The sequence below is a fragment of the Hakea prostrata genome, chromosome 9 (assembly GCF_041222555.1).
Source record: "Hakea prostrata isolate BN-2017 chromosome 9, UWA_Hpros_2, whole genome shotgun sequence".
NCBI lineage: Eukaryota > Viridiplantae > Streptophyta > Magnoliopsida > Proteales > Proteaceae > Hakea > Hakea prostrata.
In genome coordinates this window covers 61,735,104-61,760,133 of record NC_142608.1, presented here as the reverse complement: position 1 = coordinate 61,760,133, position 25,030 = coordinate 61,735,104, and the positions used below count along the sequence as shown (strand labels likewise).

General features: G+C 37.6%; 1 non-coding gene and 4 pseudogenes across 1 annotated transcript; all 5 read right to left on the bottom strand.

Moving 5' to 3' along the window:
* Nucleotides 1-5,244: 5,244 nt before the first annotated feature.
* On the bottom strand, nucleotides 5,245-6,939 carry LOC149006013 (putative carotenoid cleavage dioxygenase 4, chloroplastic pseudogene; annotated as a pseudogene).
* Nucleotides 6,940-14,238: 7,299 nt separating this feature from the next.
* On the bottom strand, nucleotides 14,239-14,320 carry TRNAS-UGA (transfer RNA serine (anticodon UGA)). The gene has a single exon. It is a non-coding gene; the product is annotated as a tRNA-Ser (tRNA).
* A 2,991-nt stretch (nucleotides 14,321-17,311) lies between these two features.
* LOC149006011 (putative carotenoid cleavage dioxygenase 4, chloroplastic pseudogene) lies at nucleotides 17,312-17,734 on the bottom strand (annotated as a pseudogene).
* A 799-nt stretch (nucleotides 17,735-18,533) lies between these two features.
* Nucleotides 18,534-20,672, bottom strand: LOC149006010 (putative carotenoid cleavage dioxygenase 4, chloroplastic pseudogene; annotated as a pseudogene).
* Nucleotides 20,673-23,280: 2,608 nt separating this feature from the next.
* LOC149006009 (putative carotenoid cleavage dioxygenase 4, chloroplastic pseudogene) lies at nucleotides 23,281-25,014 on the bottom strand (annotated as a pseudogene).
* Nucleotides 25,015-25,030: the final 16 nt, after the last annotated feature.

Below are 25,030 nucleotides of genomic sequence, written 5' to 3'. Positions count from 1 at the left end.
ATGATTTCACTATGAAGAAGAAGAAGAACATAGTACAACCTAGTTGTTTTCTACCCTTAACTCATTTTAGAGGCAATAAGTATAGAGTATGGGAAAACCCTACTTCAAAGAAAAAGTCCAAAATACCCCTATACCCAGAATGCCAGAGCAACAAGATAGGACCTCCAAATAGTTGAGGGCCACATAAGTAGTCATTTCGACAAACTCAAAATGTTGATCAAAACTAATCACCTATTGGGCGATGGCCAACATTGAGAAACAGCCCTCCTGGTGCGTTTAGGCCTCGAAAATAGCCACCGGAATATTTTACATTGTAAAAATTCGTCTGTTGGTCAAATGAGTATGCCAGAGTCAACTAGTGGCTCAGTGATCTATTATGCTCCAGGAATGTGTGGATCCTCTCCTTGCTTCGACAAACCAATGATTTAATCTAGCCTTTAGGAAGAAGACAATAAAACTTGTACTGGTCTCTTGTAAGAAGTCTAGAACTTGTACTAGTCATTTGCAAGAAAACAAATCTTACTTTATTAAATGTTAAGGTACAACTTAATTGGCCATGGCCGTGGATAAGTGAGCCATGGCCGGACAAGTGAATATATAAAACTCTGCATTCCCAAAAGAGCTTGTGTTGTGTTGGTGTTTGAATTGAATTGTGTCTTCCAAAGTTGAGGAAGACCACTATTTATATCATTTGGTTCCCTCCCCTTTTTACACTCTCAACTAACCATTCATATCCTATAGTTGGCAATGTCTTATCATTGCTGGGCCATTTGCATAAGACCCAAGCATGTTTCTTAATCCAACCTAGCCTGTTTTTAGAACCCAACCTCATTTTAGGGTCTAAACAGCATGAAAGAAAACTTTGCATTCCCTAAAGTTTTAAAATTCTTGCGATCGTTTTCTATCAAAAATAGTGCATGTAATCCATAGGGCACTTGTTGGTATAGTTTCACTATTGCAACAATCTTAACTGAAGGAGATTTTGATGATAATTATACAAATCTAATTAGGTCAGGGGTAGAAAGGTATATAATATTTCCACTATTGCATGTGTTTCCATGGAATCTTGCAGATGAAACACTTAGGTCTTATGTTAGCAAAAGGGAGGAAAAGCACACAAACAAAAGACAAGTTTTACGTGGTTCATTGAAAACTATGTCCAAGGCTATGGTAAGATGATGAGGAAGAAGAAGAAGAAGAAGAAGAAGAAGAAGAAGAAGAAGAAGAAGAAAGAAAAAGGAGAAAAAAAAGTCACTATGTAGGAAGAAGGGAGGAAAAGGACACAATCTAAGTTGTTTTAAACTACCTTTGCTGGGGGGGGGGGGGGGGGGGGGGGGGAAGAAGAAGAAGTGAAAGAAAGTAATGCTGAAATGCCCCTTGTACCTAAAAAAGCCCAGAACAACAAGACAAGACCTCCAAATAGTTTGGGCCCACAACCAGTCATTTCAAACACGACATTCTAAACAAGACCATCACCTACCAAGCAGTAGCCATCATTGAAAAGGACCATCCGAGTCCATTTAGGCCCTGAAGCATTTCATGGTGAAAATTGGTACCACAACAACTTGTGGTTGTATGTGCATGCCAAAATCAACTAGTGACTCAATGAGTTGATATGCTTTAGGCATATAGGACCTAATTTAGCCTTTTGGAAGAAGAGTAAGAGATTTGTAATGGTTTAAAAGAAAACTTGAAACTTGTAGTGTAAAATCACCTAAAATCTTAACTTGATAACCCGTCATTTCAGGCCCACAAACTTGAAGTGCTAGTAGAAGGCAACTTTGGACCATTCGAGTTGAGACTGAGAATCTCAAATTGAACCTTTGGATTTGGATGAACTAGGAGATGACTTGGCTACTTTAATTGATTTCAAGAGGAGAGAGAAAGTTAGTCCAAATTTTTTTTAAAGAGGAGATCTTGGCAAGCATGGAAACCGATGCAAGAAGACCCCCAATGCCAAGGTAAAGTATACAATTGAGTCAAAGCATGTTTTGAGACCCCCACCCTCCGAAGCCTGTCGAAAACTGCATTCGCATTTAAAAGTTATAGGGCAGTTGGTCCATTTGATTGACCAGTAGCCCCTACCCAGAAAAGAAGCAATTTAAGGTCTTTAGATTCAAAATCCTATTTTATTACTTTCTAACCTCATAAACGAATTGTTTATGTTCCTTGAAGGCTAAGAGCTTGGGAAAGGAAAGGAGCTTGGGGTTTGGAGAAATCCTTGCACATGAGGTAGTGTCGAAGCATGGATTACAAAGATAATCGTGTGTGAAGGTAATATATAATACCCAAAAACCCCTATTTCCAACTACTATTTATGGTATTTAAGTTGATTGATTGCAGAATGATGGTAGTTGTAGAAGTTAAGTTGAGTTGAATGTTCGTTTATGTTACCCTTCATGTTTCTTTTCCCCTTTGAGTGATGAATCATGCTATCCTTTCCATTTGAGACCGATTCATCCTCTCAAAACACCCGCAGGTGACACTCTGAGAACCAAATTAGGCCTTTTTTATTTCAGACTAGTTGGAATGTTTGAAAGGTGTTTTTGGGAAAATACTACTGTTCCATGAAGTCCCAAAAACTCCCAAATGATTTGATTTCGAAACAAGCTTGAAATTTGAGTTTTTGGTCTCAACCAAGGAGGGGCGGTTGACTGGCCTTGATGAGCTTGACTTGCTCCCCCCATTCAGGTGTGCAAGTTAGGTTCGATTGATGCTTAGTTTGATTCCCAACTTAAACCTATCTTAGTCTAAATTTTTTAAGGTTCTTGTAGCATGTAGTATACTGAACTATGGCTTGGTGAAGATGTCAGCCAGTTGGTCTTTGGTAGATAAGAGGCGAACTTTAAGATCTCCTTTGACAACCTCACAAAAAAGTGGAAGTCAATTTTCACATACTTGGTATGAACGTGGAAAATGGGATTTGTAGTGAGACATGTAGCATCAATATTATTACACCAGAGAACAATGGCATCAACCTGGAAGACATGGAGTTCATGTAGAAGGGATTGGAGCTAGGGTTTGGGTTGGCTTGCCAAAAGTATCCCTAATAACAACCCAGATGAAAACCTGGTTTCTACCTCTATTCTGTTTTGTAACCTCATTTGAACTCTCATGACTGGGGAATAACTGAGATCGGCTTTGCAAGAGAAACATCTTCTTGAGGTTATTTCAGTTGGTCTGAGCTTAGTAGAAGGCAGCTGAAGCATGTTTAACAGTTAGAATTCTGAAGAAAGCAGAACAGTTCGTGTTTTTTAAATAAGTTAAACAGTGAATTATCCATTTCCAAGTTCCAACACCACCATGTGAACCATGTCGTATCTCTGGATTTTGATGTCTTTGTAGGGAAGATGCTTCAAGTGGATTTAAAATATAAAAACTGGGTTGCCTTCATATGGATCGAGGTAGGCCATGTAGATAATATGTAAATTGAGGGCGTTTATCTGTTAATAAATGTGTGATATACTAAATGTAAATCACACTACCAAACAACATCCTTGGTGAAAGGTGATGTATGTTAAGATGTTTGTAAATAGGTTCTTTATTTTTCCAGAATTCTAAATTCTCTTTGATAACAAAACTCTCGTGCTTCACTTGCACTGTCATCTCGGATTTCTAGGCATCTGCCTTCACTGGCATCCAAATTCCAACCCAACATGGTCATGGAACCAAAAAGCTTTCTCTTTCCCCCCCATTTGATTCAAATACAGATAGCATTAAGCTCAATCACTAAGATCCAACAAAAAAATGATTTACAAAAGAAAATTGAAGAAGATTATCATACACAGGCACATAGAATCAAGATTCAAATAATTCACTGAAGGCGGCTGTCCCAGTGGCCGAACGATAAGATGATCTTCCATGATTTCGATCATAATGAATGGTACATACCTCAAGCAAGAAATGTATATAATATTTTCATTATTGCATGTGTTGTTTTTTTAGAACCTTGTAACGAACACTTTGCCTTACAGGGCAGACCCAAGGTTCTACATGGGAGCAAATAAAAATTACAAAATTTTTAAAAATAATTTCATTTTTAATAATGAATTTGTTAATTTTTTTATGGGAGTAAATCAAATTAACAAGAAAATAAAGAACCTATATAAAATTTAACCTATTTTCACTCGATTATAAAGAAAAAAAACTAATTTTTACCCAACTTTCTTACTATAAAACTAAATCTTCCTATAAACCTATTAATTGCTATTCTGTTTCTTGAATTGTTCTTTTCTTTTTTGTTTTCAAGATCAGAGGGGAAAAAAATACAAATTTATGGTTCAACTTCATTCTTTCTAAAAATGTTATATGTACAAGATGTAAGATCTAATTAGCAATTAGACAATTACATCATCTTTTTCCTCCCAGCCATTAATAGCATGAATGAAGTTGAATCCAGGCCTATCCAACCACTTTGTCTGATTATCCCCAAAAAAAAAAAAAAAAAAAAATGGCAGCTTCTTAAGGTCAAACTTCATAATTGGCTTTCCTTCTGAGATTTCCATTAAATTCACTCCCATTTGTATCTCTTCACCACTATGAACTTGCGACTTTTGCATGCTTGGTGCTCTAATAGATTGAATTACAAAGGTCATGGGGACACAGGTGAAGACTCCACATGCAGTACTCCTTTGCATAGTTCTATCACTTTATACCAAAGCCTCTACGTGATAGGCCCAGAAGTAATTGATAGTAACTAGACATACCAGATCAAACAGGACTGCGAATGATATCCTGTTCCACATTTGCCAAATGAAATAGCAAGTTATCATACATACATTAAAAACCTAAGTCAAGGTACTCGATTTCCAATTATGCTTGGTACCGTATAATACATCATACACTGGATTGCAAAACAATACTCCACTCTCGTATTGGATGTCTAGGTGAGCGTTTTCATTAGTCTAATCCTACCAACATAGGGGTCATGGAACCATGTAATCTTGTCTCTCCCTTGTGATTTACATGCAGATAACACTTACAATTAGCAACTGAGGTCCTACAAACAAAGATCCACTGAAGAAAATTGAAGAGAATGATATCGCACAGACACATGCACGCATAGAAAGTCAGATTTACATAAGTCACTACAGCTACAGCTGGATGAAAAGCTAATCTTCCATTATTTTGAGGAGAATGACACAAACCTAATCAGTTCTTGGGCAGAAATTAAATGTATATAATATGTTATACTATTGCATGGAAGAAAACTTTTCATCCCCTAATTTCTTATTTTGTTTTTTTTTACAAATTTTTAAGATCATTTTCTGCTAAAAATAGTCCGTGGAATCCATAGGGTACCCTCTGGGGTAGTTTCACTATTGCAACGATCTCAAGTGAAGGAGATTTTGCATCCATGACCAAGAACCTCGACTCCTCTAAAATCTCATCATGCACATAGGTTACAATGTACCCATCATCCTCATCAGCGTCTGGGTCTCTAGGGTTTCTAGCCACAAAGAAGGGTTCACCTCCATAGCAGCCGTGCCCAAACATCCTACTAGCAATGACATGTTCTTGGTGTTGGGATCCTGTAAGGTCTAGCTTTACTACCCCAGCTATCTTGGGCATGGGCTCTAGCATACCTATATAAGCATAGCGGCTCTTCTTCCCCAGAAAGGCTGGATTTATAACTCCAAACTCTAGGTTCCTTGCAGACAATGGAAACCTTGTAATTATACCTGTCTTCAACTCTATCCTTACCTTCTCTACAGATGCATGGTTCAGCTCCATTCTTTCTAAGCAATGTTCTATAGACAGCATGTTTGGTGCAATTAGAACAATCACATCATCTTCCTCCTCCCAGGCAGTAATGGCATGAATGAAGTTGAATCCAGGTACGTTGAACCACTTCATCTCTGATTCATCCTTGGCATACCTTGGGATGACACCAATCCTTGGAACCTTCTTAAGGTCTAACTTCATAATTGGCTTTCCTTCCAAGATTGCCTTCAAATTCACTCCCATCTGTATATCTGGGAATATTGTATACCTTTTGGTAATTGCAAAATCATGAATCAAGGACTGCTGCGTTAAAGAGAAGATAGGCACTTCTGACTGTTTCAAGCCATTTGAATCAAAATAGAAGTAGGTTAAGAATGGACGCTTGAAGCTATAATAGAAAGCAAATGTCTCACCAGTATCTGGATCTACCTTGGGGTGGGCTGTCATGTTGCTTGATAGCTCTCCATTAAAATCATAACGACCCATCGTCTCAATTTCACCAACTTCATTTAGTTTAAGAGAATAGGGAAGATCAGTCTCACCAAGTGCAAAGAGTCTATTACCAAAGAAAGCAAGGCTTGTATTGGCATTGCCATTCCCTCTTGTTGGGTTGATCTGTCCACTTAAGATTCTTGCAGCAATGAAAAGAAGGTCGATGAAAGCAGTGATGGGACAGTAAAGGGCTGAGATCATGTTTGGGAAGACCCTTCGGCCACTTTGGTTCTCCATATTGTATCTATAGGTTCTAACGTAGTGGTTGTAGAACTTGGCTTGGCCATCAGAAATTTGGAGGCACTGAAGCATCCCATCACCATCAAGTAAGTGGTAAGGACCAGAAGGGAAATGTTGGGGATTCGGGCCATTGCGAATATAAACCCCATTAAGGCAAGATGGGAGTGTTCCCTCTATAACCTCGCAATCGATGGTTGGAAGCTCATCCACTGGGGCAGAATTACCGTGGAGGACATGCTTTGGATCGATGAAGGTTGGTAATGGAGGTTTGAGGAAACTGTTGATTGTGTCTTCAGAAACATTGAGGAAGGAAGCCAGTAGAGACGACAATCCAGATCGAAGCTTGGTTTCTAACCTTGATGCATTTTGTGACCTCACTTGAACTCTCATAACTGGGGAAGAACTGAAATGGGCTTTGCAAGAGAAACCTCCTCTTGAGGTTATTTCAGTTGGTCTGAGCTCAGTGGAAGGCAGCTGAAGCATGTTTAACAGTAAGAATTCTGGAGAACGCTGAAGTTTAGAAGGTCGATGCAAGCCTGGTTGTCTTTTTAAAGAAGTTGATCATCGCCACGTGAACCATGTCATGTTTCAGGTGGTTAACTTAGTTTAAAGGAGAATTTCTGATTTTGGATATGTTTGAAGTGGTTTTCAGTGGTGGCAGGGATGCTATAAATGGACAGAAAATTTCATATACAGTTGTGACCAAATGGAATCGACAAGGATATCTTGATGCAATCCAGTAGAAGATTACTCATTGTTACCGTGAATCTAACTTTCTGGCTGATTTTTTTGACAAGATCAGCAGTAAAAGAATGAAGTTCAAACGCTATTATGATTTGACCAACCCAGGTACAAGCTGAAATGGATTGAGATACTTTGTAGCAATCATGGTTTCGTTTCTCTTAGCTTGGTGTTGTTCTTTTACTTGTCCTGTTGTCTCTTGCAGATTTTGCCCTATATAGTTATGAGTCAAAGGCCTTGATTGGAAAATCTTTACTCGATTAAATTTACCACTTCAACTTTCTTGTTTGGTAGTGTGATTGAAGGCAACTACTGTTGAGTTCAATTTTCTTTTGTATTTTACTGGTTTTGAGTGTTTGATGTTCTCTGTAATCTTCTTTTCCCTCTTTTTAAAGTTATCTTTTATCCAATAATTGTTAATTAAAATGAATAACACATACATTGAATTGAGGGCGTGAATCTGTCACTGAAATGAAATCATGCTACCAAACAACAGACACATTTCTTTTTCTGGGTAGAAACAACAAATTTTTTATCAAAGATGATGTTCTGATGCCATTCCCAATACAAGATTCATTATTATACAAGAATTCTAAATTCTTTGTTCTATATCTTTTATGATCATTAGAGTATGGGGACTTGGGGAATGGGGCGTGGGGCACGAGGTTGAGGAGATGGTATGAAAAAGAAGATTTGAGATGGACGTAAGAGCTGGGAAGAAAAGTTTTAGGGTAGAATCGTTGGCACAGATGGAGATAAAGGAATCAAGGGTTTCATCTTGTAAATTTCTGAAATAATTAACCTTTGGATGTATTAAAAAAAGAAAAAAAATTTGTATTTATATTTATATCTTAACATTTTCTCTCACAACCAGTAGATTTGTTTTTTTCCGTATACGTGACGAGATCATAATAATGGCTCACTGCGCAGCCGTTGCAGCAAATGGAAATCTCTCCGTGCTTCATTTAACTCTCATGTTGGATGTCTAGGCAAATACCTCCATTAATTAGCTTCCAAACAACATAGGGGTCCTGAAACCACGTAGTACCTCTCTCTGTATGTCACACTTATTACAATCGACAAGGTCCAACAAAACAATAATTTACAAAAAAAAATAAAAAATTGAAGATTATCTCATACACGCACATAAAAACAAGACTTACATAATTCACCAAAGGCGGCTGCCCCTATGGCTGAATGACAAGATGATATCCCATCAACTTGATGATAATTGTACAAACCTAATCAGGTTAATTAGGGGTAGAAAGATATATATGTTTTTGACTATTGCAAATGTTTTCCCAAAAGCAAAAATACTCGGACCTTTTGCTAGCTAAATGGAGCAAAAACACATAAGATGAGCTTTACGTGGTTCACCAAAAGCTACGTCCAAGGTGAGCAAAAATGATTTGCAATGAGGAAGAAGAACAAAGTACTACTTTCATTTTCCACCGTGCTCAACTCTTTTTATGGGCAATAAGTATAGAATAGGTGAACTTTCATTTTCCACCATTCTCAAGTCTTTTTACGGGCAATAAGTATAGAATAGGTGAAAATCTTACTTCAAAGCAAAAGACCAAAATGCTCCTATACCCAAAAATGCTCAAAACAACAAGACAAGACCTCCAAACAGTTTGGAGTTTGCCACCATTCATTTTAAAGAACTTGAAATTCTAAACAAGACCCATCACCTACTATGCATGGTCAACATTGAAAAACAACCCTCTTGATGTGTTTAGACCTCAAAACAGGCACCATAACATTTTACATGGTAAAAATTGATCTTCACCACAACACCTTGTTGTGTTCGTGTGGCATGCAAAAGTCAATTGGTGACTCAATGATCTGATATGCTTCAGGCATGTGTGGATTCTCTCCTTGCATTGGCAAACCAAGGACTTAATTTAGCCTTTTGGAAGAAGATTATGAAACTTGTAATGGTCTTCTGTAAGAAGCTAGAACTTGTACTAGTCTTTTGCAAGAAGACTGAATCTTATTTTATTGAATGTAAAAAGTACAACTTAATCGGCCATGGCCATGGACAAGTAGGTAGAAGTTGACTCTGTTATTTCTAGAAGAGTGCGTTGTGTTGGTGTTTGAATTGAATGGTGTCTTCTAAGCTGAGGAAAACCCTGTATTTATATCATTTGGTTCCCTCTACTTTTCAAATTCTCAACTAACCGTTCTTATCCTGTAGTTGACAATATCTTATAATTGCTCAACCAACCGCATAGGTATTGGCATGTTTATTAATCAGATATAGTCTGTTCTTTGACCCTACCTCATTTTGGGGTCTAAACAGCATGAAAGAAAACTTTGCATCTGCTAAAATATTACACTTAAAGATCATTTTCTATTACAAATAGTCCATCAAATCCATGAGACACTCACTGGGGTAGTTTCACCATTGCAATGATCTTAAGGGAAGAATATTTTGATGATCATTGACAAATCTAATCAAATTAGGGTAGGAAGCTATATAATATTTCCACCATCACATGTGCTTCCCTGGAATGTTGTAGATAAGAAACTCAACCTTGTGTTAGCAAACTGGAGCAAAAGCACAGACACAAAAAAGTCGAGTTTTACATGGTTCACCTTAAAGCTACATCCAAGGCCAAGAAAAGATGATTTTACCATAAGGAAGAAGATCATGGTACAACCTAACTGTTTTCTACCTTTCTCAACTCTTTTTAGAGATAATTAAGTATAGAACATGTGAAAACCCTATTTCAAAAAAGACCAAAATGCCCTTGTACCCAAAGATGCCCATAACGACTAGACAAAACCTCCAAACAGTTTGAGCCCACAACTAGTCATTGCAAGAAACTTACATTTTGAAAATACTCATTTCCTTCCCGTGATAGCCAATGTTGAAAAAGGACCATCTCGGTGCATTTAGGCCCCAAAACATTTTACATGGTGAAAATAGGTCTTTGCCTCAACAATTTGTTGTGGTTGCATGGGCATGCTAGAATCAACTGGTGATTCAATGAGCTGATATTCTTTAGGCATGTGTGGATTCTTTTCTTGCCTTGGTGAACCAAAGACCTAGTCTGACCTCTCGAAAGAAGACTAAGAAACTTGAATGATATTTTGTAAGAAAACTTGAAACTTGTACTAGTCTTTTGCAAAAAGACCAATACTTATTTTGTTGAATGCAAAAGGTACAACTTAACTTGTCATGACCATGGACAAAGAAGACAAAAGATAAGTCTACATTTGCAAAGGAACTTGTGTTGTGGTGGTGTTTGAATTGAATTGTGTCTATCAACTGTGAGGAAAACCCCTTATTTACGCCATTTGTTTCCTTCCATTTTTCAAAACCTCAACTAACCGTTCTTATCCCGTGGTTGACAACATTTTATAACTGCTCAACCAGCTACATATGACTTGGGTTGGATTGTTGATCAAATCCGATCACATTTTGGGATCTAAATAGCATGAAAGAAAACTTTTATCCCCTAAATTTTAACAATTTCTTGAGATCTCGTTCTCTCACAAATAGTCCATGGAATCCATAGGGCACTCGTTGGGGCAGTTTCACTTCTGCAACAATCTCAAGTGAAGGAGATTTTGCATCCATGGCCAAGAACCTCGACTCCCTTGAGATCTCATCATGCACGTAGGTCACAATGTACTCATCATCTTCATCAGCCTTTGGGTCTCAGGGTTTCTTGCCACAAAGAAGGGATCACCTCCATAGCACTTGTGCCCATATATCCTACAACTACATGTTCTTCTTGTTTCCATCCTACAAGGTCTAGACTTTACTACTCCAGCTATCTAGGGCATGGGCTAGCTCTAACACACCTATATAAGCATAGCTGCTCTTCTTCCCTACAAAGGCTGGATTTATCACTCCAAATTCCAAGTTCCTTGTAGATAATGGAAAACTTGGATGGAATCCGAAATCTCCTGCAGTTTCTCCTCCTCTCCAAGCCTCAGCCCCACTCTAGCATTAGAAAATGAGTTCAAAGGTGAGGGGAATCATAAAATAGGGTTTTAAACCCACTTTTCCAAAATTGCCCCAAAACTGGGGATGGGCGGTCGACCCAGACCGGTCAACTTGTCTGATCGACCGGCCCTTGGTTGACCCCTCAACCAAGGTCCAATTCTAGTGTTTTTCATCTTGAAAGAAAGGTCTCTTAAGTACCTAGGTTTGGGTACATTTACCTCATCATTTGGATTTTCCTTCATGGGTTTCTGGACAATGCCAAAATCGTCTTTTAATGCCTCTATGATTGACCTTCTCTCTCCTCTTAAATTCTAGGAGAGTAATCGAGTCATCACTAGGGTCATCCATTATCATTGGGTCCACTTCCAAACCTTTGGGCTTGACTTGAATGGCCCATAGTTGTCGCCGACTCGAGTTCCGGGTTCGTGGTCTTGAAACCAAGGGTTAAAGGGTTAGAAATCCGGAGAATTTCACACATGGTCTCAATTTCACCAACTTCATTTTCTTGAAGAGCATAGAAGATCAGTCTCACCGAGAGAAAAGAGTCTATTACTAAAGAAAGCAAGGCTTGTGTTGGCATTGCCATTCCCTCTTGCTAGGTTGATCTATCCACCTAACATTCTTGTAATAGTTAAAATATTGTATACATTATGATCACAATAATGGAAGATCACCTTATCGTCCAGCCACTGGGACAGCCACCTTCAGTGAATTATCTGAATCTTGATTCTATGTGCATGTGTGTAAGATAATCTTCTTCAATAAAGAACCTATTAGAAACATCTTAACATCATCACCACATCACCTTTCACCAAGAATGTTGTTGGTAGTGTGATTCACATTCATTAACAGATACACGCCCTCAATTTACATATTATTTATTTTATTTAGGTAACACTTCTTGATTTAAAAATTTATTATATATTTAAATAACCTACCTCGATCCATATGAAGGCAACCCAGTTTTTATATTTTAAATCCACTTGAAGCATCTTCCCTACAGAGACATCAAAATCCAGAAACATGACATGGTTCACATGGCGGTGTTGGAACTTGGAAATGGATAATTCACTGTTTAACTTATTTAAAAGACACGAAAAAGCTTGCTTCTTCTAAACTTCAGCTTTCTTCAGAATTCTAACTGTTAAACATGCTTTAGCTGCCTTCCACTAAGCTCAGACCAACTGAAATAACCTCAACAAGACGTTTCTCTTGCAAAACCGATCTCACTTCTTCCAAACAGTTATGAGAGTCCAAATGAGGTTACAAAACAGAGTAGAGGTAGAAACCATGCATCGATATGGGTTGTTATTAGGATACTTCTGGCAAGCCAACCTAAACCCTAGCTCCAATCCCTTCTACATGAACTCCATGTCTTCCTGGTTGATGCCGCTGTTCTCTGGTGTGACACATGTCTCACTATAAATTTGATTTTTCATGTTCGTACAAAGCATGTGGAAATTGACTTCCATTTTTTTTCGTGAGATTGCCAAAGGAGATTTTAAAGTTCTCCTCTTATCTACCAAAGACCAATTGGCTGACATTTTCGCCAGCCCATGGTTCAGTACACTGCTGGCCAACCAACCTCAGGGCGTATTAATCTCTGAATTTGCCAATCTAGCAGCCTTATTTGCCAAGAAATCAGCAAGCCTTATTATTTTTCATATAGCAATAGAAAATCTTCCAAACAATGCTAGCTAAGAATGACTCTAGGCCTCTCCATTATGGTAGGATGACCCAGGGGATTTTCGTTTGCTATATCAATATCACCACATCCACTGAATCACATTCAACCCATAATCGCTGCACCTCCATCTTTGTTGTCCATTCCAAACCATGCATGAAGGCCTCCATTTCAGCTCCAAAATTGGTTTTAGCCCCAAGAAACTTTCAAACTCTTACTCATACATATTCAACATAAAATAATAATAATAATAATAATAATAATAATAATAATAATAATAATAATAATAATAATAATAATAATAATAATAATAATAATAATAATAATAATAATAATAATAATAATAATAATAATAATAATAATAATAATAATAATAATAATAATAATAATAATAATAATAATAATAATAATAATAATAATAATAATAATAATAATAATAATAATAATAATAATAATAATAATAATAATAATAATAATAATAATAATAATAATAATAATAATAATAATAATAATAATAATAATAATAATAAGATAAATTGAGAGAGAAAGGGAGAAAATAAACAGAAAGAAAGAGAGAAATAAGAAAACTTGATTATGGTCATCTAGAGAAGATTTAGGAGTAAATTCCTAAAGTTTAGCTTTTCTAAATCTAAGTTTTCCCTTTAGTTGTGTGAGGAAAGAGGAGAGAGGATGAGAGAATAAAAAGGGAGAAATTTTAGGATTAAGATAGTTTCTAATTGGGAGTCAATTGTTTGCTCCTAAAATTTTGAATTTTATTTATAACTGTTACATAGAAAATAACATGTCAGATTAGTATATATATATATACTAGGGTCAAGGCGGGAATGGGCTCAAATTAGAACATATAGGGCTAGGCTTGGGATTGCAAAAGCTCGGCCTAGTTGCAGCCCTATTAGGGGGCGTTGAGACCTGAAGCAAACCCAGAGAGCCAAACATGGATTTTGCTTTCCATGTCCTTTGCTGTTTGAATACTTTCACGCCTTACCTTCCGGTCTAATCTTCCATTGCCCTACTGGTTTGGTTTAAGGTCGTCTCATGGTTCATCATAAATCAATAATACTATATTGGTTCAGACAAAATCAATTCGGAATCCATACTAATATCGTATCCGTAGGATTTTCGTTCATACCTGTGCGGATATCTCCTGTGCAGGCATAGAAATTTGGCACATAGAATTGTTAAAACACACCACGAAATAGCTAACCAAAAAGAAACAAAAATGAAAACACAAAGAGATTTGACGTGGTTCACACACTGATGTGGTATGCTACATCATCGGACAAAGAAAAAGAGTTTTTGCATTATGTAGAAAAATAACAAAAAGAGATCTCAAAACCAATCACCAATAACAATGTCAAAAGAACTATCACGCAAAAACCGTCGACAGCAGGGTTCGAACCTGCGCGGGCAAAGCCCAATAGATTTCAAGTCTATCTCCTTAACCACTCGGACATATCGACAAGGTTGTGTGTGCTTCGGGTTTCATCTTAATAATACATTTAAATGGGAAAATATCTCCAAAATTCTGTGAATCGATTTAGGTTCCCATATATATATATACTAGTAATGATACACGTGCATATGCACGTGTGGTGTGTCTTGGAATATGATTGAATTCTTTTTCTTCTTTGAGTTGAATTCAAGTCTAAAACTTATACGTTTTTCGTCATTCTCTATATAACAATTTTAATTAAATGAATATCAATGATTTTAATGGTTTTTTTTTTCTTTTCTTTTCTTTTAATGGGCAAACTAAGAGGCTTCAAACTTTTGGGATTCTCAAGCAAAACCTTTGAAGATCCATTTAGTAAATATATTAATTAATAAATATTATTATATTTTCTATATATAATGATTTTAATTAAATGAATATCATTGGTTTTGATGGATTTCTTTTTTCTTTTTTCTTTTAATGGGCCAACTAAGAGTTTCAACTGTTTGGGATTCCAAGAAAAACCTTTGAAGATTCAATTAATAATAAATATTATATTAATTATATTTATGAGTGTTAAATTACAATTTTAGACATAATTAATTATATAATTTTAGTAAAAGTTTAGGGGTATTTTAGGAGACAACATGTAGCCATCTTCCATGAGTTCCTACTTTTATAATAGTAGTATGATATGATATATATATATATATATATATATATATATATATATATATATATATATATATATATATATAAAATATATATATATATATATGGTGGGGGGGGGGGGGCAGGGGGCGGGTGCAGGGAGCGGTGGCCATCAGCCCCTATGTATTTCCACCCTTGCAACCTTGCGTTAGCAAAATGGAGCAAGAATACGTACACACAAAAGATGAGTTTTACGTGGTTCACCTGAAAGATACATCTAAGGCTATGATTTCACTATGAGGAAGAAGATCAAAGTACAACCTGGCTGATTTCCACCATTCTCAACTGTTTTTAGAGGCAATAATTATAGAATAAGTGAAACACTACCTCAAAGAAAAAGACCAAAATGCCTCTATATCAAAAATGCTCAGAACAACAAGACATGACCTCCAACCATTGCGACGAACTCAACATTTTGAACAAGACCCGTCGCCTACTTGGCAATGGCCAACATCGAAAAATTGCCCTCTTGGTGCGTTTAGGCCCCGAAATAGGCACCAAAACATTTTACATGGTGAAAATTGGTCTTCCCAACACACTCTTGTGGTCATGTTGGTGTGTCAAAAGTCAACTAGTAACTCACTGATCTAATATGCTTTAGGCATGTGTGGATCCTCTCCTTGCCTCAGCAAACCAAGGACTTAATCTAGTATTTTGGAAGAAGACTACAAGACTTGTACTGGTCTTTTGTAAGAAGAATAGAACTTGTACTAGTCTTATGCAAGAAAATTGGATCTTACTTGTTGAATGTAAAAAGTACAACTTAATCGGCCATGGCTGTGGACAACTAAACAAAATATAATTGCATTTCCGGAAGAGTTTGTGTTGTGGCGATGTTTGAAATGAATTATGTCTTCCAAAGCTGAGGAAAACCCCCATTTATATCATTTGGTTCCTTGCATTTTTCAAAGTCTCAACTAATCATTCTTATCTTGTAGTTGGCTATGTCTTATAACTACTTGTCCAATTGCATAGGACCTAGGTCTGTTTCTTAATCGGATCTAACCTTCTTTTTTCTTTTTTACCCAACCTCATTTTGGGGTCTAAACAGCATTAAAGAAAACTTTGCATACCCTAAAGTACTACAATTCCTTAGATTATTTCTGTCACAAAATAGTCTATGGAATCCGTAGGGCACTCGCTGCGATGGTTTCAATGTTACAATGATCTTAAGTCAAGGAAATTTTGATGATAATTATACAAACCTAATCAGGTCAAGGGTAGAAAGGTATATGATATTTCTACTATTGCAAGTGGAATTTTGCAGATAAAACACTCAAGCCTTGTGTTAGCAAAACGGAGTAAAAGCACACATGCAATAGACGACGTTTATGTGGTTCACCTAAAAGCTACATCCACGGTCGAGCAAAGATGGTTTCACTACGAGGAAGAAGAACAGGATACAACCTAGTTGTTTTCTCTTTGAGTATAGAACATGTGAAAACCCTATTTTCAACAACAACAACCAAAAAAAAAAAAAAGGAAGAAGAAGAAGAAGAAAGTACTAGAAGGCCCTTGTACCAAAAATGCCCAGAACAACAAGACATGACCTAACAGTTTGTGCCCACAACCAGTCATTTGAAAAAACGTGACAATCTGAACAAGACCCATTGCTACTCGATAGTAGCCAACATTGAAAAGCTCCATCCAGGCACATTTAGGTCCTAAAGCATTTTACATGGTGAAAATTGATTTTCACCATAACAGTTGTGGTTGTATGGGAATGCTAGAATCAACCAATGATTCAATGAGTTGATGTGCTTCAGGAGTGTGTAGATCCTTTCTTGCATTAGCGAACCAAGGACCTATCTAACATTTTGGAAGAAGATTAAGAAACTTGTAACTGTCTTTTGTAAGAAGACTTGAAACCTGTAGTGGTCTTTCGCAAGAAGACCAAAACTTATCTTAATTGGCCATGGCCATGGACAAATAAAATAAAAGGTAAGTCTGCAAATGCAAAGGAGTTTGAGTTGTGTTGGTGTTTGAATTGAATTGTGTCTCCCAACCATGAAGAAAACCCCTATTTATACCATTTAGTTCCTTCCATCTTTCAACCTCTAAACTATCCATTCTTATCCTGCAGTTAGTGACGTCTTATAACTACTCAGCTTGCTGCATTGACCTAGGTTGGATTCATGATTGGATCCTTGCTTGTTCATTGACCTGATCTCATCTTGGGGTCCAAAATGCATTAAAGATGACTTTTCATCCCCTAAAGATTTTACAACTTCTTGAGATCATTTTCTGTCGCAAATAGTCCACGAGAATCCATAGGGCACTAGTTGGGACAGTTTCACTGCTACGATGATCAACTGAAAGAGATTTTGCATCCATGACCAAGAACCTTGACTCTTGGGATCTCATCATGCATGTAGGTCACAACGTACCCATCATCCTCATCAGCCTTCGAATCTCCAGGGTTTCTTGCCACAAAGGAGCTAGGGTTCACCTCCATAGCAATTGTGCCCAAACTTCCTACTAGTGATGACATGTTCTTGGTGTTCCATCCTATAAGGTGTAGCTTTACTATCCCAGCTATCTTCATCATGGGCTCTGATACACCTATATAGGCATAACGGCTCTTCTTCCCCACAAAGGCTTCATTTGTCACTCCAAATTCTAAGTTCTCTGCAGACAATGGAAACTTTGTAATGATGCATGTCTTCAATTCGGTCCTTACCTTCTCTACAAATGCATGGTTCAGCTTCATTCTTTCTATGCAATGTTCCATGTACAAGATGACAAAATGTTAGATGCAATTAAACAATTATATAATCTTTCTCCTCCCAGGCATTAATAGCATGAATGAAGTTGAATCTAGGCATATAATAGCATGAATGAAGTTGAATCCAGGCATATCGAACCACTTTGTCTAAAATAAAATAAAATAAACCCTTGGCAGCCATTAAATTCACTCCCATTTATATCTCTTCACCACCTAAACAAGTTTTTTAGTCTATTTATAAATTAGGTAAGCCTTCATTATATGAACTTACGACTTTTGCATGCTTGGTGCTCTAACAGATTGAACTACAAAGGTTTTGGGACCACAGGTGAAGACTCCACAGTACTCCTTTGCATAGTTCTATCACTTAATACCAAAGCCTCTACGTGATAGGCCCAAAGATAAAGGAATAGGAGAAATTACCTGCGAAAGTCTAGGGGCAAATCATAACTTAGTTGGTTTAAAAGCCATCGGAATCAAAAGTATAAGCTGACACCAAAGCTGTCTTAGTGGGAAGGAAGACTTGGAAACCAGGGGTTCATCTAATGTAAGTAGAGACCCCATAACCAATCCTCCTTGTCACCCATAAGTGAGATTTTCAGTTTATCTACAGATTAGGTATTGAACGTCTTACCAGTGCATTACCAACTAATTTTTTTATTGAATTTTTTTTGAAAAAAAGAGCATTGCTTGGTACCGTATAATACAGCATACATTGGATTGCAAAACATTACTCCACTCTCGTATTGGATGTCTAGGTAAGCATTTCCATTAGCTTCATCCTACCAACATAGGGGTCATCAAACCAAGTAATCTTGTCTCACCCTTGTGATTTACACGCAGATAACACTTACAATTAGCAACTGAGGTCCTACAAACAATGATCTACTGAAGAAAATCGAAGAGAAGGATATCGCAGAGACACATGCACACATAGAAAGTCAGATTTACATAATTCACTACAAATACAGTTGGATGAAAAGCTAATCTTCCATTATTTTGAGGAGAATGGCACAAACCTAATCAGTTCTGGGGCAGAAATTAAATGTATATAATATGTTTCACTATTGCATGGAGAAAACTTTTAATCCCCTAATTTGTTATTTTATTTTTTTTTACAAATTTTTAAGATCATTTTCTGCTAAAAATAGTCCGTGGAATCCATAAGGTACCCTCTGGGGTAGTTTCACTATTGCAACGATCTCAAGTAAAGGAGATTTTGCATCCATGACCAAGAACCTCGACTCCTCTAAAATCTCATCATGCACATAGGTCACAATGTACCCATCATCCTCATCAGCTTCTGGGTCTTTAGGGTTTCTCGCCACAAAGAAGGGTTCACCTCCATAGCAGCCATGCCCAAACATCCTACTAGCAATAACATGTTCTTGGTGTTGGGATCCTGTAAGGTCTAGCTTTACTACCCCAGCTATCTTGGGCATGGGCTCTAACACACCTATATAAGCATAGCGGCTCTTCTTCCCCAGAAAGGCTGGATTTATAACTCCAAGCTCTAGGTTTCTTGCAGACAATGGAAACCTTGTAATGATACCTGTCTTCAACTCTATCCTTACTTTCTCTACAGATGCATGGTTCAGCTCCATTCTTTCTAAGCAATGTTCTATGGACAGCATGTTTGGTGCAATTAGAACAATTACATCATCTTCCTCCTCCCAGGCATTAATGGCATGAATGAAATTGAATCCAGGCACATTGAACCACTTCATCTCTGATTCATCCTTGGCATACCTTGGAATAACACCAATCCTTGGAACCTTCTTGAGGTCTAACTTCATAATTGGCTTTCCTTCCAAGATTGCCATCAAATTCACTCCCATCTGTATATCTGGGAATATTGCATACCTTTTGGTAATTGCAAAATCATGAATCAAGGACTGCTGAGTTAAAGAGAAGATAGGCACTTCTGACTGTTTCAAGCCATTTGAATCAAAATAGAAGTAAGTTAAGAATGGACGCTTGAAGCTATAATAGAAAGCAAATGTCTCACCAGTATCTGGATCTACCTTGGGGTGGGCTGTCATGTTTCTTGACAGCTCTCCATTAAAATCATAACGACCCACGGTCTCAATTTCACCAACTTCATTTAGTTGAAGAGCATAGGGAAGATCAGTCTCACCAAGTGCAAAGAGTCTATTACCAAAGAAAGCAAGGCTTGTATTGGCATTGCCATTCCCTCTTGTTGGGTTGATCTGTCCACTTAAGATTCTTGCAGCAATGAACAGAAGGTCGATGAAAGCAGTGATGGGGCAGTAAAGGGCTGAGATCATGTTCGGGAAGACCCTTCGGCCACTGTGGTTCTCCATATTGTATCTGTAGGTTCTAACGTAGTGGTTGTAGAACTTGGCTTGGCCATCAGAAATTTGGAGGCACTGAAGCATCCCATCACCATCAAGTAAGTGGTAAGGACCAGAAGGGAAGTGTTGGGGATTCGGGCCATTGCGAATATAAACCCCATTAAGGCAAGATGGGAGTGTTCCCTCTATAACCTCGCAATCGATGGTTGGAAGCTCATCCACTGGGGCAGAATTACCGTGGAGGACATGCTTTGGATCGATGAAGGTTGGTAATGGAGGTTTGACGAAACTGTTGATTGTGTCTTCAGAAACATTGAGGAAGGAAGCCAGTAGGGACGACAATCCAGATCGAAGCTTGGTTTCTAACTTTGATACGTTTTGTGACCTCACTTGAACTCTCATAACTGGGGAAGAACTGAGATGGGCTTTGCAAGAGAAACATCCTCTTGAGGTTATTTCAGTTGGTCTGAGCTTAGTGGAAGGCAGCTGAAGCATGTTTAACAGTAAGAATTCTGGAGAACGCTGAAGTTTAGAAGGTCGATGCAAGCCTGGTTGTCTTTTTTTTCTGGTCAATGAGCAAGTGTTATTCAGTAGTGGTATTGATGGCTGTGAATGGACAGTTAAGCATAAATGGTAGAGTCTTTAAAGGTACCTTGATGCAATCCAGTGAAAGATTACTTGTGTTGGTGTCTTTTGCAGATTCTGCCATATATATAATCAGTGAGATCAATTTTCTTTAAGAGATGCCTTGATTGGAAAATTTTTCTCAACTAAATTTGTCCCTTCAATTTTCTTGTTTGGTAGGCTGATTGACCTTCAATTTTCTTGTTTGGCAGGCTGATTGAGGACAACTACTCTTGAGTTCAATTTTCTTTTACTTGTGCTACTATATTTTATTGGTTTCAGTGTTTGATCCTTTGATGTACTTTATAATATTCTTTTCCTTCCCACGAGGTAATGCTTTCACTAGACTTATGTAAATATTGTTTTGTTTCTATCAACATAAAAAAATATATATATATATATTCAAAAAGTATTATTTAAATAAAATAAATAACACATAAATTGAATTGAGGGCGTGAATCTGTCATTAAAACTTACTTCATGCTACCAAACCACAAATATATTCCTTTTTTTATTTTGGTAGAAACAACAAATTCTTTGTGAAGATGATGTTCCGATGGCATTTTCGATACAAGATTCTGTATCTTACAAGAATTTTAAATTCTTTTTTCTAGATTTTGTTTTTTGCTTTTTTTTTATTTTTTTATTTTTATAAGGTTCATCCGGGCCAGCTTGCGCGCACCATGATTTACATCCTCAAGGGAGTTTTTTTATATTAATGCCGCCGAGTGGGTGCGAACCCAAGACCTCCCCTAGGGAAGAGATGGTATGGGAAAGAGGATTCGTGATGAACGTAAGAGCTGGAAAGGGAAAGTTCTAGGTAGGATCGTCGATGCAGATGGAGATAAAAGAAGGGCTTCATTTTGTGAATTTCTAAAATAACTAATCTTTATATTTATACTCTAATACTCTAAAATTAATCTTCACCACAACACCTTGTTGTGGTAGTGTGGCATGCCAGAGTCAATTGATGACTCAATGATCCGATATGCTTTAGGCATGTGTGGACCCTCTACTTGCATTGGCAAGCCAAGGACTTAATCTAGCCTTTTGGAAGAAGATTATGAAACTTGTAATGGTCTTCTGTAAGAAACTAGAACTTATACTAGCCTTTTGCAACAAGACTAAATCTTACTTGAATGAATGTAAAAAGTACAACTTAATCGGCAATGGCCATGGACAAGTAGGTAGAAGTTAACTTTGCATTTCTAGAAGAGTGTGTTGTGTTGGTGTTTGAATTGAATGGCGTCTTCCAAAGCTGAGGAAAACCCCTTATTTATATCATTTGGTTCCCTCTACTTTTCAAATTCTCAACTAACCGTTCTTATCCTTAGTTGACAATATCTTATAATTGCTCAGCCAATCGCATAGGTGCGAGCATGTTTATTAATCAAATATAATATGTTCTTCGACCCTACCTCATTTTGGGGTCTAAACAACATGAAAGAAAACTTTGCATTTGCTAAAATATTACACTTGAGATCATTTTCTATTACAAATAGTCCATCAAATCCATGAGACACTCACTGGGATAGTTTCACCATTGCAATGATCTTAAGGGAAGAATATTTTGATGATCATTGACAAATCTATTCAAGTTAGGTTAGGAAGGTATATAATATTTCCACCATCACATGTGCTTCCCCGGAATATTGTAGATAAGAAACTCAAGCCTTGTGTTAGCAAACTGAAGCAAAAGCACAAGACACAAAAAGTCGAGTTTTACATGGTTCACCTTAAAGCTACATCCAAGGCCAAGAAAAGATGATTTTACCACAAGGAAGAAGATCATGGTACAACCTAGCTGTTTTCTACCTTTCTCCAATCTTTTTAGAGATAGTTAAGTATAGAACATGTGAAAACCCTATTTCAAAAAGACCAAAATGCCCTTATACCCAAAGATGCCCATGACGACTAGACAAAACCTCCAAACAGTTTGAGCCCACAACTAGTCATTGCAAGAAACTTGACATTCTGGAAATATTCATCTCCTTCCCGTGATAGCCAACATTGAAAAATGACCATCTCGGTGCATTTAGGCCCCAAAACATTTTACATGATGAAAATAGGTCTTTGCCTCAACAATTTGTTGTGGTTGCATGGGCACTTTAGAATCAATAGGTGATTCAATAAGCTGATATGCTTCAAGCATGTGTAGATCCTTTTCTTGCCTTGGCAAACCAAAGACCTAGTCTGACCTCTTGAAAGAAGACTGAGAAACTTGAATGATCTTTTGTAAGAAAACTTGAAACTTGTACTGGTCTTTTGCAAAAAGACCAAAACTTATTTTGTTAAATGCAAAAGGTAATTAAATCTAACTTGTCATGGCCATAGACAAAGAAGATAAAAGATAAGTCTACATTTGCAAAGGAACTTGTGTTGTGGTGGTGTTTGAATTGAATTGTGTCTCCCAAGTGTGAGGAAAACCCCTTATTTACGCCATTTGGTTCCTTCCATTTTTCAAACCCTCAACTAACTATTCGTATCCCATAGTTGAGACATTTTATAATTGCTCAACCAACTACATATGACCTAGGTTGGATTCTTGATCGGATCCTTGTCAATTCATTGACCCGACCACATTTTGGGGTCCAAATAGCATGAAAAAAACTTTTATCCCCTAAATTTTAACAATTTCTTGAGATCTTGTTCTGTCATAAATAGTCCATGGAATCCATAGGGCACTCGTTGGGGTAGTTTCACTGCTGCAACGATCTCAAGTGAAGGAGATTTTGCATCCATGACCAAGAACCTCGACTCCCCTAAGATCTCATCATGCACGTAGGTCACAACGTACCCATCATCTTCATCAACCTTTGGGTCTCCAGAGTTTCTTGCCACAAAGAAGGGCTCACCTCCATAGCACTTGTGCCCATATATCCTACTAGCAACTACATGTTCCTCTTGTTTCCATCCTACAAGATCTAGCTTTACTACTCCAGCTATCTTGGGCATGGGCTCTAACACACCTATATAAGCATAGTGGCTCTTCTTCCCCAGAAAGGCTGGATTTATAACTCCACACTCTAGGTTCCTTGCAGACAATGGAAACCTTGTAATTATACCTGTCTTCAACTCTATCCTTACCTTCTCTACAGATGCATGGTTCAGCTCCATTCTTTCTAAGCAATGTTCTATAGACAGCATGTTTGGTGCAATTAGAACAATCACGTCATCTTCCTCCTCCCAGGCATTAATGGCATGAAGGAAGTTGAATCCAGGCACATTGAACCACTTCATCTCTGATTCATCCTTGGCATACCTTGGAATGACACCAATCCTTGGCACCTTGTTAAGGTCTAACTTCATCATTGGCTTTCCTTGCAAGATTGCCATTAAATTCACTCCCATCTGTATGTCTGGAAATATTGCATACCTTTTGGTAATTGCAAAATCATGAACCAAGGACTGCTGAGTTAAAGAGAAGATAGGCACTTCCGACTGTTTCAAGCCACTTGAATCAAAATAGAAGTAGGTTAAGAATGGATGGATGAGGCTATAATTGAAAGCAAATGTCTCTCCTGTATCTGGGTCTACCTTGGGGTGGGCTGTCATGTTCCTTGACAGTTTGCCATTAAAATCATAACGACCAATTGTCTCAATTTCACCAGCTTCATTTAGTTGAAGAGCATAGGGAAGGTCAGACTCCCCAAGAGCAAAAAGTCTATTACCAATGAAAGCAAGGCTTGTATTGGCCATGCCATCTCCTTTTGCTGGATTGATCTGTCCACTTAAGATTCTTGCAGCAGTGAGCAATATGCGAATGAAAGCAGTGGTGGGACTGTAAAGGGCTGAGAACATGTTAGGGAAGACCCTTCGACCAATTTCGCTCTCCATATTGTATCTGTAAGTTCTAACGTAGTGGTTGTAGAACTTGGCTTGGCCATCAGAAATGTGAAGGCAGTGAAGCATCCCATCACCATCAATTAAGTGGTAAGGACCAGTAGGAAAGTGTTGGGGATTGGGACCATTGCGAATGTAAACCCCATTAAGGCAAGATGGCAGTGATCCCTCTATAACCTCGCAATCCATGGCTGAAAGCTCATCCACTGGGGCAAAATTTCCACTGAGGACATGCTTTGGATCAATGAAAGCTGGTAAAGGAGGTTTGAAGAAACTGTTGATGATATCTCCAGAAACATCAAGGAAGGAAGATAACAGCGAAGACAACCCAGATCGAACCTTGGTTCCTACCCTTGATACCTTTTGTGACCTCACTTGAACTCTCAGAATGGGGGAAGAACTGAGATGCAGGCCGCGAGAGAAACATCTTCTTGAGCTTGTTTCAGTTGGTCTGAGCTTAGTGGAAGGAAACTGAAGCATGTTTAACAATTAGAAATCGGGAGAAAGCCGAAGTTTAGAA